Genomic DNA, 15,915 nt, shown 5'->3' with positions numbered 1-15,915 from the left:
TAACAGGGAGACGTTGATTTCAATCGAGCGGCAATCGAAGTGGCTAGAGCCGACTAGAGTGGGAGGGAGCTGGGAATTCTGAGAACTTTTAACGGGTCACGATTCTCTGTGGGCAAACCGTGCTGTAATTGAGTTCGTTAACAGCGGCTGCAACGACATCCGCTTGAGCGGGGTCTCGTTACTCGCGGTCAACTGCTCAGGGGGGGCTGCATTAGCGTCGAACGAGCTTCGAAATTAATAAAGCGAAACGAATCGAACGAATTCGAGGTCGAAGCGACGGGACTGCAATTCGCAGAGGTGCCTGGGAGGAAATTTGCAAATTTTTTGTTCTTTTTTCTGTTCTCTCTATTTCGAGGGAAATCAAAACAGAGGACGAAGACGATAGAGATATATAGTAATTGCTTGTAAACGTTGCTTCCTGCGTAATTGCTCCGTGGCAGTTGCAAATTTCCACGCTCCAACTCGTTTGGATTGGAACTCTGGATCGACCTAACCGAACGCGAGGAGAGAAAAGGGGGATGTTCGTGATCGAAGGGCATAAATCTGAGAGCAGATATTGACGTACATCCCTCGTTTTCCTTCTGCTTGGTGCTATTTCATCGGTGGATCGTGCACCAGCCAACTGCACCTCTACGTGACCGTCTCTGAGAGCCAAGACTGATGAACTTTCACGGATCGGCTTCTAAAACTCCAGGGAGTTACCGTCCCGTTTCGCACAGAGGCTGGCTGACTGATCTACATGCCAGTCCATGCCAGATCGATCATTGCTTGCATTCGATATACGTGGGATTCCAGCGATATTGAAATATTATCATCACAAAGTCATCACTTTGCTGGTCTAGCGTTTGTTTAACAAATGCAGACCGACAAATATTGCAGTCTCAGCCTATTTTTGTGAAAACGCATCTTGGGACACATTGATCGTATTGAGTTAATTCCTTTTTATTTTAACGTGGAAGAACTGACGTTCTTGAATAATATTTCTCTTCAAATTAACATTGAAAATTCAAATTGAAAACATCAAATTATAAGCAAATTTTTATTTCGCAAGTTTCACCTCGGAAGTCACGTGTTTTTAAAAAAATCTAACTATATTCCTTATAGTAGTGAGCCCCGTTTCGTGTAAGCTAACCATACCACTCGCACCCCCTGTGACGTCAAATAGATCTAAAAACAAGATCGACAGTTCTCGTGCATAAAAAGTCATCGATTTGGCGAGTGATGACCCCTACGCGATGGCTGGCATCGAGCATCCTTTAGGTTGCTTCCCTTCAAAACCCACCCTTACAAGCTTGCCGCCTCCCTTCAACGGAAGTCCGAGGGGCAATTTCAGTTGCCACGCGTACTCTACGTGCTTCGGGCCATGGAACTTCGAAATTACGTGGTCGAGGAATTTTCGCGACGGATAAACAGAATACGATAACACCTGAGCTTAGCCCCGCACCGTGGAATTCGGGGATAATCCTCCTCCACAAAAACTGGACGGATTTGAAACGTGTACGCAGCGAGCGAACAGACAGAAGTATCGCAATATTTCTACATTTTCTACTCCCTTACCGGGACTATTGTGCACCGTGGTTCCTGCAAACCCGATGCCGCGAAGACGTTCTTTGAAGGCCAGCTAAGAGGATGGCTCTGAAATCTTTATGCACAGGGTGGCCATTCAAGTACAGCGAACGAGGCTCGCGGCATTCGAGGAACATTTTTGGAATTTCCTGAGCGAGAGCTAATTCTATATACGTTCGCGGGGTGCGTAGATAAAATTCAGGGGCCGCGCGATATAAAAGATCAGCCTGAATATAGAAGTCTTCATTGAACCGTGGCGCAGCAGCCGAGAGGAATCTTCCTCGGTCGATTTTAAATTTAAATCAGCCCCTTGCTCGCCTCGAATCCTCTGTTCGGCAATAAAAATCGTGGAAATCTGTGTGTGAAAGAGCGAATGACCAAACAGAAGGAGATCCTCGACCTGCCCGGGAATATGAATGTCTATTTCGAGGGGCGCGACCGTTCGCCGGATGGTTAAAGAGAATTCCAGGGGAATTGGATCACGGCAGAGAGTGGAGGAGATCATTCGGGATTTCGCGATGTGAATCGGCCCGGGAGGATCGCGCCTGTTTCGCTGCGCCGCTCCCAGCTGCATCGAGATATCCCCGCGTGCTACAGCCTGCACACTCGTTTCGCCGCGAGATCAAAAGGAAAAGCTATCAGACAGCGAGTCGATTGTGTACCGCGGCGGGTTAATTAGCATCGCGTCGACTGGCTTCCGCGGGAGAGGCGATTAAATCGTTGGACGAGTCGCTCGATGCTTCTCGATGGATATTCTCTGGTAAAGGAGCCGTCCAGGCACGTAAAGGCAGGCTTAACGGCTCGCTTTCTTATTCATCGTCTATTAAGGCTCGGCTATTAAAAGTTATTTCCAGGCGAGTCGCTCGCCGGCTCGTTTCGCCGCGCTAATTTCGCGAGAGGCTCCCTCGTTTATTCATCCGCCCGGGCGGGGGGGCACGATGCCGAGTGAGTGATCGCTCATCGCGTATTAACGATCCGGGGAAGTCGACTCCTCCAATGGTCGACTTGCTCCAAATGGCAATTCCCTGAAAAATTCAACTTGCTCGGCTTCGACGAGGCTGTGGAAAGAATGAGGATGATTTTCAGGGGTGGAACCGTTCGCTTTATCGAACTGAAGTATTTCTCCGAGGGGTGGGCAAACGAGTTCTTAGTTTTGCAAGAAGACACTTGGTATCTACTATGGAACGCCTAGGAAAGTAAAGAAAACTGAGAAAAAGAACTTTACTTTTGTTAAAAAAAATTAAGATTTATTAAGTGGAAGATACAAAGAAACAAGTGTATATCACTTTTGGAATTTATTATTACTCGTCCGCTCGCCCACCAGAGATTTATTAAAAGTGAAACTCTCTATGACCTTTTGCGATTTTTCTGGTAAAAGTACAAGTGGGTGTAATGAAAAGACATTTTCGTACACCTAACTGTAAACGAACGAACTTTTTTTCCACCTAATTACTAGATTAATGCAGTATGCTACAAGTACGTAGTAATCAATACGCTTCGTTTTAGTGAAACGATTCACTTCCTACCTAAATATCGTGGAAACGGAATTTTGAGCGATGAAAGAGCAGCCCTCTAATTGTCGAGGCGAGTGCCAATTGATATTTCCGAGAGAGATGAGATCGTATAGAGTCAGAGGGGGGAGTGTGCTCTCAGTGGAATTGTTTTTATTACCATTTTATTGAATTTCCCTTTGACGAGTTCCGCCCAGCACAAAAGAAGCGGTCGTTTCGATGATCGAATCGCGGGTACTGTGGAGTGCTTGGCACCGTTGCTCGTCCCACAGGAGCTCAAACCAGCCACCGTGTCGCCCTGTTGTCGATCGGACCTACTCCAGTTCAGGCAAGCATAAATGCACCGAATTTACGACTCGATTGTTTCGTCTCTGTTGCTTGTTCTTTTGAGAGCAAAGAATCGAAGAATAGGGGGTGAAAGTATAATACAATGATTGGCCACCTGGCAGTGATCGTCTCTATTTTCAGAAACACAAAAATATAAAGGAATACCTATATTGCGGTTTTTTTTAATGATCATATTCATATTCCTTGTACTTTCTTTCTTTTCTCTATACTTTTTATAAATTCTTGATTTATAAACTCTATTTATTTTTAGATTATTGGAGTATTCTCCGTACTATTTATATTGATTTTCATTTCAAATTTACTAAATCCAGATTTACAATCCACTGCTTATGTGGCACTCAATATTGCCACTTCCTTCTGCAATAATCCACGGCAAAAGAAATTGGATTTGCAACAGATTTTCAAGAGCCGGAGTCCCGCTGCCTATTTTTACCAAAACTGTTTGCACGGTACCTACAGCATCAGCGAGATTGCAGCGCAGTTTCAGAGACGAGTGCCCCGAAATCAACTTCAAAGAGAATGGTCCTGGAATCAGGCTGCCTCTTAAATAACGCGGAGGAACAGTTAGGGTTGCGCGATAGTGTCGCTGGAGCGCCATAATTTCGCGAGATAACCCGGCAAGTCGGACGGCCGTCTGAATCTCCCAAGAAGAATCCCTCTCTGTTTGAACACGAGGGCGGAGCGGCGTCTTATTGGAGTGGCTGCTCCGGCCTCGTATATAGCTGCTCGAGTAACGTTTCGCTCGCGAGTTATCCTCTCGAAAGCAGCGAACTTCGAACACCGTTCCCGAAAGGATTCCCTCCGCGGTCCCGAAAGTTTCAACAACTTCCAAGCAATTGTGCCCATCCTTAATTGCTCGCCCTCGAATTCCCAGCTTTTACGAGCTTAAAAGCTTCCCCCTCAGCCCCCTGGGAATTTAATCGAACGGTTCGACCGCCGAACACTCCACGGCGCTTCTTACAGCGCGGTTCGATTCGTCCTCGCGAAATGGCACCGATAAATATTCCCCGTCGAGGGGGGAGACGGTGGAACGAAGACGAACGGCTGGAAGGAGCGTGCGGGGCGGCTGGAAAAATGAAATTCGGCACGTGCTTGCGCGTTACCTATGCGCCACGATTTATCGATCTCCCGCTGGGAATAATTTCAAAGTAACGATAAACGGCAGCCGCAGCCGCCGAGGCGATACCATTCCTCCTTATGGCGCATCGATGCTCTTTTATTGCTTGTCAATCGAGCTACCAATGAAAGCCGTTGCGCTCTTTATTACGCCGGCAATCGAACCGGAAAGTCGTTCCGCCGTGATACTCGGCTGTACCGAAAGTGGGACAGAGGGTTGGCGGGGAGTCGCTTGTGAATTCAGGCGACTGAATTGTGTCGTTTAAGAATCGAGATGGAGCGGTTTAGAGAAATGTCCTCGTCACTTCGCGGAGGCTAACTGCGGCGAAGATGCGACTGTGGTGGAGGAACCCTTAAATTCTGCAAACCTCTGTTTACGCAGCTTCGGTACTAATTGCACGCCACTTTAATCTCGCAGAAATTGGGGGGAAAAATTTTAACGAGGCAGCCTTAATGGTTGAACGGTTGCCCCGGGGTAAATTGAAATGGAGTGGCCTGCATCGAGGGGATAACATGTATTACACGATCGTGATTCCGATGTATTCAAAAGCGTCCTAGTTATCTAGTGTCCATTATCCCTCGAATTCAAGTGGCCCTGTGGCATCGGGAACGTAAATATAATTCGTTGGAGCAAGAGGCTTCTTGAAAGTAACCTGCGATGGTTGGTCGAGAAACTGGGAAATGAAACTGGAGTTTGTTCTTTAAATAAATTTGTATAATCACCTAATGAATTTTCGTGAATTAGGTAGCATTGAAAATATATTTATCCCTTCAACTTAGCTCCCCCGAAAATTAAATCCTGAGTGCGCCACTGGCCCCTGCAATAGGTACACGAAAACGCCATCAGATTTAAAAAAATTATGTAACAGAGAAGACTAATGACCCTCTTTGCTAAACACTCTCAACAGACATTCCCTTCGACTGTCACAGCGTAGTGTGGTGAAACAGTCACAGTCAGATCTATTCCTGTAGATATATATGGAAATGAACGGGGCAGCTCGAGCGAAATCGTTCCACGCGAAGGGAAAGCACTAGGGGAAGTCGACCACTTCGCCACCCTCCTTGATTAGGTGCTTAGGCCGGGGAAAGGTTTGGGGCACTACATCACCTAATCAGGCAGCCCTGACGGCTAGAAAAAAGGTCTTCAGGGGGGGACGATTTATCTGAGTCACCTGCACAACTTGACATTGGGAGCTAATGGTCGTAGCCATGAAAAATAGACAGAGCAGCGAGAAAACAATATACACTGCGTTCCATATAAGAGTGTACCAACGCCCCTACCGATTTGCGACCGACCTGCGCAGCTCCCACGTAGCACTTTCCCTGCCGGTTTACTACCAATCAACAGTGTATCCCTGCGCGAAACGAGTATGCTCTAATGTGGAACGCATTGTAGGCACAGCAGTTAGGATTGCTCAAAGTCCAGGCTTGAAATCCTATTACGAACTCACAAGAACACATTGTCGGCTTTGCACGTAATTCGAGGGTGAAGGGGTTTATGATCGCAAAAAGATAAATCCGCCAAGTGGGTACTTGATCTGACTGGGTCAATCCATCATGGAGGAAGATTAGCTGTGCGATGTGGGTACAAATGGGGGTAAACTGAGGAGCAGCCCCTTCGATATCAGTCACCGTCAGGTTTTCCAAGCTTATTGTAATATTGACGAAACGTTGGTAGCTTCTGCACCCTTACAAGTAGCTTGTAAATGGAATTCTGAGCATTGCAGAAGCATCTGCCACGGGCCAAGTGCAGGCGCCTGATCTTCAAGTGATTGCGAATGCATAACTGCGATTAATTGGTTCCCCTGAAAAATGTATCGCGTTCCTCGTACTCTGGGAGGAACCCGGAAGCACCGCGTGCATAATGGAAAGGAAAGGGGGGAAACGCGGCGCCAACTCCCGTTTCCACTGCATCAACGCTGCAACTAATTAGGCACGCTAGCGGTTGGGTTTCACGATGCGTCTAATGCGTTTACGTGCACGCGCGCCCTTATACCTTACGCGCAGCTTTGTTCCAGAAATTCGACCGACGTCGTTCACGGGGAAAAGTGCGTGCAATTTTTAATCGAACTTTCAAACACGAATTTCAGATAGCTCGTTCATGAACGAATAAATCAGAAGTTTCTTCTCTACTGGCGACTAACGACTGATATAACTTCGTAACGATGCGAGACAGATCAAAATTTTATATATGAGAATTGTTCAGTTTTTTTATGTTCCATGACATTACTGAAGGATAAATAAAGTTATAATAAAATAACGAAAAAACGCGATGATTTCAAGGGCTGATTACACCCCCTCAGAGTGAAATTCTGGAGAAGAGAAAATTGCTCTTTGCATACTCCAATATGCTCTAGGTTCACACGAAGTTTCATTAAAATCAGAATTTTCGGGTTGGGGACGTTCCCTTGTAAGTCCTAATCCAGTGCTTCCCAACCTTTCTTAAGACGCGATTCCCTTTTATAATATTCAAATAACCCACGACACTCTCACCGTATATAAAGTAAGGTACATTTAATAAGGTAAAGAAAATACATTAAAAACAGATATTTCAGAATGTAATTATAAGTTAATAATATTAACCCTTCGTTGGCACACCTCCTTTTTCAATCAACTTTGACACACTGGGTGGCTCACACCGACAACAATTTTTGAACGACTGCCATTCTTATCTGAAGAATCCAATCGTTATGAAAAAAATCATGCGTCAATGTCAAGGTCCCTAGAATGTATTCCAATAGTTGTTTGATTGAAATTTGATCACAGTTTTGGTAAAAAAAATTCTAGATTACCATATGTCGAGAAAAATCGAAGGAAATCTTCAAAAAATTGTAATTGTTACAAATTTCAATATTACAAGCTATAAATCTACAGAGCTGTTGTTTAGATATATTTTGAGAGAAAAAATAGTTTGTAAGTCGGCTTTGGAAAATACGTACATATTTTGCATACACATAGAAGATAGGCTATTTCGGTAATTGAAAAAAACAGAGATTTTCATATAAACGTTTTAGTTTGTGCAAGAAATTTGTATACATTGTATTTTTCTGAGAAATTACGATGAAATTGATATATTTTCCTTTTCTTTCGTTGTTCTGCACTACACCTTGTACGATTATTCGAGGGCGCGAAAGCCCAGAAAACACTTCGCGACCCACAGACTGAGAATCACTGTCTTAATCCCAATATAATTAGTGTACAAGCTTGTCCGCGATATTCTTCCCCACAATTCAATGCTGCACAAAGACGTCCCCACTCCAGGGTTCACGACGCGAAGTTCAAAGAACAGAGTGCTGTGTAAAGCGCAGCATAGAAGCCCCAGCCCCGCGCAAGGCTGCGAAGCTAGAATTTTCGAAAGACCGGAATGTGTCTCGCCGAAATAGAAAGATCAGTCTGAATCACATAAGCTGGAGCACTGTTCCCGTAAAATCTCGTAATCCACTTAGGGCGCGCCGGCAGGGGCCCGGCTATTCAAAGGCCGGCGGCCACTGTAGCCCTTTAAACGACTGAAAGGGCTGCGTGGAAATCGGGCACGTTCACAAAGCCCCGGCCTAACCGACCTTCCCAACGAGTTTTCCCCGAGAGTTTACCTTGCCTCGCGAGTCGCAGCGATGAAAGGTGAGCTTCAAAGGCGATAAATCCCAGACGCCTTGGCTACTACCACCCACCCTCCAGCGATCGTTAATCGATTTCCTTTTTCCTTTCCCCGCTACCCTTGCATAATTAATCCCTCGGGTTAGCCTTACCTTGGACCGAGGAATCATTCTTCCCTAGCCAGAGGACCTCTTCGATATCATTTTCTTCGCTTCGACACCTCAAGTCCTTATGCTCAGTTTACACCTGTCGAGTGCTAGTCTGAACGCATATTCTAGTACTCGGCCGAGTAATCCGGCGGGGACGATTTTCACTCGGCCGAGTAGCAGACCGATGACTCGGCCGAGTCACTCGTCATGTGTAAACCCAGCTTTAGTGTCTGAATCAAATGAAAAGGAATTGAGGAACATGAGTGAACTGAAGATGATCTGAGAGTTCACTGTGTATCTTCCTTTTCGCTACACCCCCTCGATTTTAATGCAGAGAGATTCATTTTTTTTTCTCAAGTTGCTTGAGGTGTTTCAAGGGTGTCCCTCGCTCGTCAGAACTTCTACTTCATGAATCTCGTTAAGCGTCGCGATTAAAAGGGAAACGAGGGGCAAGCATCGGGGAAGACTCCACGGGGGCGCAGTAGGAATTCGGTGGTGTCGCAATTACGAGCTCATTGCAGGCTTATTTCCTGGAAACTCGAGATACCGCGACGCAAACGACGTTACAAGGATATCTGCGGAAAAAATAGGGTAATCTTGGTTGGGCTGGAAACGAGGCTGCTTGATAAATCGAGGGAGTTCCCTACCGTTACACCCCACCAGCCTCTGAGTATCCTTTTTTCCCTCTCGAGAATTTTCCAGAGGCTCTTCGAGCGGCGAGCCTCCGTTTCGTTCGATTTAACGAATCACGGGGTGGAATTACAGGTTTTTACGAGGGACGATGATCGCGGCGAGGCAGGGGTTGGAGAGAGTGACAAATGGAAGCGTTTCTGGGTCGCGCGGAGGGTGGATGTTAGGCTGTTGGCATTTCTAACGCGATTAAACGTATTACCACTGCTGGCTGCATACAGGGGGGTTGCGACGCGTGCACCAACCCTCCGCGCTGCTCCAGAGTGGCGTGTTTTGGATACTAGTGGTTTGGTAACGAGCGCATTATGCCTGTTTGTCTCGAATATTCTCGCAGTTCGATAGCGCAGCGTATTGTGGTTTTTCAAACACTTTGTAACTCCCTCTGGACTTCCGTGAATTAATTGTAGATATAAAAATCACAATGTTCTATTTCTTCTATATTTATCCTGCTTTCAACTCCTTAAATAATACTAATTAACAAATACTCCTAACTTTTATATTTTACCCTTAAATATCTGTTCAAAAGTGCCTATATGAGCCTCCAGAACTTTTATTAATCGAACATAAAATAACTTTTAAAACTGAACTCTTACAACGGAGTTAAAGTGTTAATGTACAAAGTTAACTTAAAACAGAAACGAGACAATATAATAGTTAAAACTTCGATAAATAACATTCATTTATAAAAGTTAACAGTTTCATTCGACCCCTGATTTCCACGCTTTTCGCTCTGACTAATCTTCTGATCGTTTATCGCAGCTCCAACATAAACGTCCCCTTCCTCGAGTACAGAATTGAATTTTACCAAGGAAGCCTCTGAGGGCCACTTTTCCCAGTACTTAAGGGACCATGGCGCAGAAAAACAATACCAATCGGCCACGACATGTCCAGCACTCGCGGTCGATTTAATCAAGGGCTAATTTTTCCAACTAATGAAAACCAAGAGCAGCGGAACAGAATGGCCGCGTCGTTGCGCTTTCGCTTCGACACAGAACCTCCAAACGCTCCAGAGACTAGGTGAAAAACGCGCCAACTTAACGAAACTCATTGCGGACTCTTTGCAAGTCTCTGCATCGCTCGAAGCGCGTGATTCGCGTGGTTAGACGTTACTCGCGGCAAGCTCAATTACCAGGCACAAAGTGTTTAATAATCCAGACACTCTAAAAGGCCACGGCGATTAAAAACCTTCAGAAATTACACTCGGGTAATTGCAATTTACTCGGCCGACTCCCCTTCAATATTACCCCCAGGGAGCTGAATTTTATTTATGCCTCGATTTAAATTCCAGCGAGCGGATCCCGCTGGAGGATTTGAGCCTGCTCTCGTTAGAACTTAATAAATTCACAGCTCGGAAATTGCCAGAGGTTTGCAGACGAGTGCAAAGTTATTTAATGGACATCGCTCGCGCAGTCTTGACGTGGAAAAACGACTGGTATGGTGGGGGGGGAGGCTCTTATTTGTCAGGTTGGAAAGGAAAACGGAAAAGAATCAATTATCGGCGTTTGACGCTGCCGCCGGGAAGTAGAGAAACACTCGAGGACTACAGGGGGGGGAGGAAATTGAATCTGACCGAAAACTCCGGGGTGGCTTGATATCGGGTTTAACCGTGAAGAGGTTTTCCCCGAGCTTTTCCACGGGATAAGGAGCTTTTCCAAGCGCGAGACGGCTGCGCGAGAGGGGGGCTAAAAGCTGCCGCAAACAGAATGATATTTCGCATCGGAACGGTGCATCTCGCGCGAATCCACACGAGCGATGCTACAAGCAAGCTTCGCCGCGCCTCTCCACGTTAAAACGCCACCTCGAGCAGCTTTCCAGCGGAAATGGGACCTTGACATTCGAGGCTCTGCAAAACTTTTCTTTGTTAATGCGGGGGGTGAGTTTCTTTCTTCTCGAGATTCATGGGGGTCACAGTGGAGTTTGGAATAATTTTACAGCTAGAGTTAAGCATTGTTCGAATCAATTTTTACAGAATAATTTTTTATTACCATAAATTTTGATTCGTTTTATATTTGCGTTACATTTTCATTCGTTTTTTGATGTCCAAAGGGGCGTGTTTCTTTTCGCGGCAGTGATTGAAGGGTGAAGCTCCAAATTTGAAATAGAGTCATTAACGATCACCTGTCTACACTGTACATAGATTTGCACAATGCTGAACCATAAGAGGTCGAGTAAATTGGTAGCTTTGAAAAATTCAATTACATTCTGTATGTTTTTTAGATTCATTCGAGTAGAAAAGTTTGAAGTTCTCTATATTTAACCGAGAGCTGTCGTGGCACGAGAAAAAGGCTCGACCCAGCAAACACTTGCCGCAGACAGCGAATGCTTCCACGGTAAATGCTTTTCATTCCCCATCCAAGCAGCTATTACGTTTATTTGTTATCCAACCGGGGTTCAGCGTTGCTATAGAAGGGGTTCGTTCCCGCGGGCGATGAGAATAAATGTATTCTTTTAAAAGATTCGCGGGACGATTTAAAGGCGATTCCACGGAAGAAGCCTGGAGAGGACGTAAAGTCGATCACCCGCGTAACGCGACGCGTGTCGTTAACCATCGTGTCACGGTGACGAGGAAGACGCTTGGCCAAAGAAGCGTCGTCTGAATGGTGGAGTGGAATAAGCAAGAGAGACGAGGAACAGCTCTGTTCCGAGAAGGCCGAGGCAGACGGGGAAGCAGGGGCTCGTGACCCTAGACGAATTCACTAGGGTGAATAAGAGATTGGGTTAGAAAGAAGACCACAGGTCAAGAACCAGTGAGTCATAGCATTAACAGAACTCCGATCCTCGTCCACTTGAAGTTTGTCCTCGTTATCCTGGGGGAACAGAGTTCCCCGACTTCCTATCGATTTAACCATAAACCGACGACGTATCCTCCGCCTCCTGCCTCGCCAATCAGAGGATTTCCGGCGACGTGAGTGGATGTTGTTGACGAAAGAATGGGATGTTTTTGGAGATTAGATTATATCATAAACTAGAGATTTTGGGGAGGTTTCTAAGGAACAGCGGGATTCGGAGCTACCAAGAGGTACGTCCAAGGACAAGGGAAGATTCCAGGCTTCGAAACTGATCCAGCTGGGCCCGCCTCGGAAATATCGAAAATTATTGCGAAATGGACAATTGGTTCCATAGCTCGCGCGCCTCTCCCTCCCCCCTGTTTGTCGAGCAAACAAACGTTCCATCGGCTATTCTGGATTTGCGTGGAGCGACTGACTTAAGGGGTTACCGTAGTCAGTAAGGTCAGAAAAAGAACGATTCTTTGGGAATTTATTTCCGAAAGTACATGCATAGTTTTAGGCAAAGGTTCTTTTATTCAGACGAGGGACACTTTAACAGATTATTATATTATGTTTTGGTGTAAAAATATTTATTTATTGCAGAATTACAACTGATTTCCCGGAAGCTGTTTTTAGAAACACGTTTCGCGGTGACCAACATTATTCGGAACTGGGCTATCTAAAATGAAAAAACGAAGAAGATTTAGGTAGTACAATAGTTTATTTAGTCTTTAATCGTTCCGTTTTATAGGATATTAATCTGGGACAAAATGGCAGATGTTTAAAGTGGAATGATCGATTTTCGTTGAAAAAAACACTCATTTCTCATCCATAAAATAAAAACTATGCATTGGAATAACAAATGCTTCGATTAAAGACTAAATCTGAATGTCTAGAAGAAACCTACAAAGTTTCAGAAAGATTGGTGAAACGGTTCTTAAGAAATCGTGGTCACCGGAATCCAAAAACCATTTCGGGAAATCAGTTGTAATTTTGCAATAAATAAATACTTCTACACCAAAACACAATATAATAACCTGTTAAAGTGTTCCTCATCTGAATACAAAAGCCTTTGCATACAAATATGCATGTACTTTCTGAAATAAATTCCCAAAGAATCGTTCCTTTTCTGACCTTACTGACTGCGGTACCCCTTAAATCCAAGGGGGAGGGGGGGTCGTATAAAATCGTGGAATTCCAACCTTCATGGTAAAATCCTGAGTTCCTTGCAACCGCTTTGCGTTCAAGCTCCGAGATTCCTTTAACAAATCAACCGACGACGTGTACAAGCAAATATCAACGATGGAAATAATGAAGGTACCTAACTAAATCCAAGGGGGTGCGAAGAGGTGGCGTGAACGGTAAAATAAAGGAGGAAGAGTACTTTGACCTCCGTGCCAAGCGTTGCCAACCGCTGGAAGTTCTCAACTGCATACGATTAAAAATAACACGAAAATGTAACCGAGACGATGGTGAATGGGCGATTGCTACCATAAAGTGCAATATCCAGTAGTACGTACACCGAACCCACGAAAACTGCGCTCGAGTATTCTGGGAAGCGTCCAAGGAAAAACGACCATAGAGCCGCGGGTCTGCGCAACTTTTGTTTTCGTGCTTGGTGGCCAAAACGACTTTACTATGGCGCGTGCAGCAAAGTGGGGACGGGCTATTAGGGGTTGTAAATATTTTCATAATCCACGGGCATCGTAACTTTCTCCATGAACTTCAGCGATCGTTCGCCCAAGCGACACTGCGTTTCTTCGAGCCAACCGAAGGCAGCGAACTGCTACAGCTACGGTTTACGTAAATCTGTAGCTTCTCCGGCAACCAGAGTTGGGCATTTACAGGATAAAAAATTACTGAAACCACGGATCGAATAAAAGTTACTTTAACTTTAGATTATTCAAAGGATAAGGTGAATTTTTTTTACTCAGCACACGACGAATACATTTTTTAACTTTAACGAATAAAAATTTTGCCCATCTCTGCTGGCCGCTCGAAGCTCGATTGTCCGCTTCGCAGTAACGGATCGATGAGAAATTTCAGCAACCTAAGATGACATCCTATTTCATTCGGGACATTCAGTTCGACAACCCGCGAGCACTTATAGAGTTACAGCATCGTGGGGAAACTGTAACCGCGCTATCGAGTATCAAAAGTTGCCCTATTGTTAGTCTCGTGGGAAGCAACGACACTGCTTTACGTCAATGTACATATCTTTCGCTACTTTCATCGTTATTCAGGTATTTTTAGCATCGTTGCCACAGAAGACGCGTGGAGCCCCGCACAGGGGTTATAAAATATTTCCAGCAACCCGTCCAGCGAGTTATAGCATCTGACCTAACACGGGCGTGATCGATACGACAATCTTTCGAGCCGCGTGCATTCTGGCCGATGACAAATGCATCTTCGATCGACACGTGTGCACCCGCCGGAGGATCGTCCGTATTTCACGCCGGAGAGGAAATGAGTTCGGATGCGTCGGGGCTTGGTATTGAATTAAGGCTGCAGGCAGTCGTTTCTACGAAGCATTTCTTCTGAAATTAATTACACAGAAATAAATCGAAGCGGAGGCTTGTTCTTTGACAGAAACTTCGTTTCTGTGTAATTAACTTCAAAAGAAATGCTTCGATTTCGATAAAAAAAAAAAAACGACTGCGCAGTAAATATCCTCCAGCGAGCCCCTTTCCGTCTGACCAGCGGCGTGAGAAACAGAAAATTTACAGCAGTCGTGAAAGTCCTTTTGCTCGGGCTAGGTTGGTTGATAGGGCTTAATTTACGATAACTAATGGCGTCGCGGCGATTTACCGCGGCGTGGCAAGCGAATGGGAGGCAGCGCTGAAGAAAGCGGCGCAGGAAAGCGGCAAGGTAATAATATTCAGGGTAAAAGCTGCTTAGACGTTGGAGCATTTTAATTGCTACTTGTTAGCTACACCCCCCTCCCCCCCCCCCGCCCCGCTGAAATATGCTTGCTTGTATTAAGTTTTATCGACTATGCAGCCGCGTTACTCGCTAACGGCAGAAGGGAACAAATGAGGCGATATTTATTCATGATACACGCGCTGCCTCGTTTGAATACGTTCCGGGGAGAGACTAAAACAGACGGAGGCGAGGCGGGGCGGTAAGCTGCGCGGAGGAAGAATGCGCTGGAAGGTTTCGAGTAAGATTGCCGTGCGAGCCGATTTACCGTAGGTAGAGCGAGTATGGCGCTGTTTGTAGCTTCGAAACACTTTCGATATTAGTGAAACATTCACGGTTTTAAACTTTAGGGGGCCGGGCTGGCCGCTATAGTGGCCGCCTAAGAATTTGGATACTTTGCCGGTGATGTATGTTGTGCATAAATTTTAAGTGAATAAAATTTACAATTTCAATGAAAAAATCCCGGTCCTCTAAAGGTTAAAGTACTTGACACTGCAAAGTGATTCGAAGAAGAAGTACTCGACTGATTGAAAATTTGCAAGGCAGTAGATTAACACGTCCCGTGTCACGATATTTATCGGTGGTGAAAAATTTATGTAGGTAGGTATAGGAAAAGGTGCTTTTTACGAAACAAAAAACAATAATTAACTATGTATTAATCTAACATAATCTGGTGGTGTAATAAAGCCGTATTATTATTATTATTATTATTATTATTATTATTATTATTATTATTATTATTATTATTATTATTATTCTCAAATCAGAAAGCTGGGAAGAGCTGAAATTCTAAAGAATATTACACAACTACTATTTTTCCATAATTGAATCTCGCAATATACTTTTCTCATTACTTTTTAAAGTCCCACCGAAAATCTCATGTTCCCCCGTGGCACGGAACGTGAAACGACCATCACTATTTAGCTGTACGCCAGTGGAGAAATGTCGCGCGCAGTAGTAAGAGCCGATATATGGTCAGGCGGTGGCGCGCAGAATTAGCATCATCCGCCCGACTCGTTTTACGCGAGAATCACTCGTGAAACGTTATCGATCGCGACTCTTGGTGTTCAATCTCTCCGTGGCGAAAAAGCACGAAAGATCTGTTTAATCTCCCAGAAAGTAAAAACGACTGAAAAAAAAACGCGAGGAACGTTTAACTCCGGGTACATTGGAATTCGAAGGAAATTATAATCGATTCCAGAACGTTCCCTTTGTTTTCCATTCGCACGGCGTCCACCGTCTGACCACCTATAT

At 45.0% G+C, this 15,915-nt stretch overlaps 1 protein-coding gene across 3 annotated transcripts in view; it reads left to right on the top strand.

Moving 5' to 3' along the window:
- The window catches only part of Calx (sodium/calcium exchanger 3), a 120,614-nt gene that overhangs the window by 52,981 nt on the left and 51,718 nt on the right, over positions 1 to 15,915 (top strand). The window lies entirely within an intron of this gene.

Source organism: Andrena cerasifolii, chromosome 4 (genome assembly GCF_050908995.1).
Source record: "Andrena cerasifolii isolate SP2316 chromosome 4, iyAndCera1_principal, whole genome shotgun sequence".
In the NCBI taxonomy this organism is placed as follows: Eukaryota; Metazoa; Arthropoda; class Insecta; order Hymenoptera; family Andrenidae; genus Andrena; species Andrena cerasifolii.
This window is presented reverse-complemented; position numbering and strand designations above follow the sequence as displayed.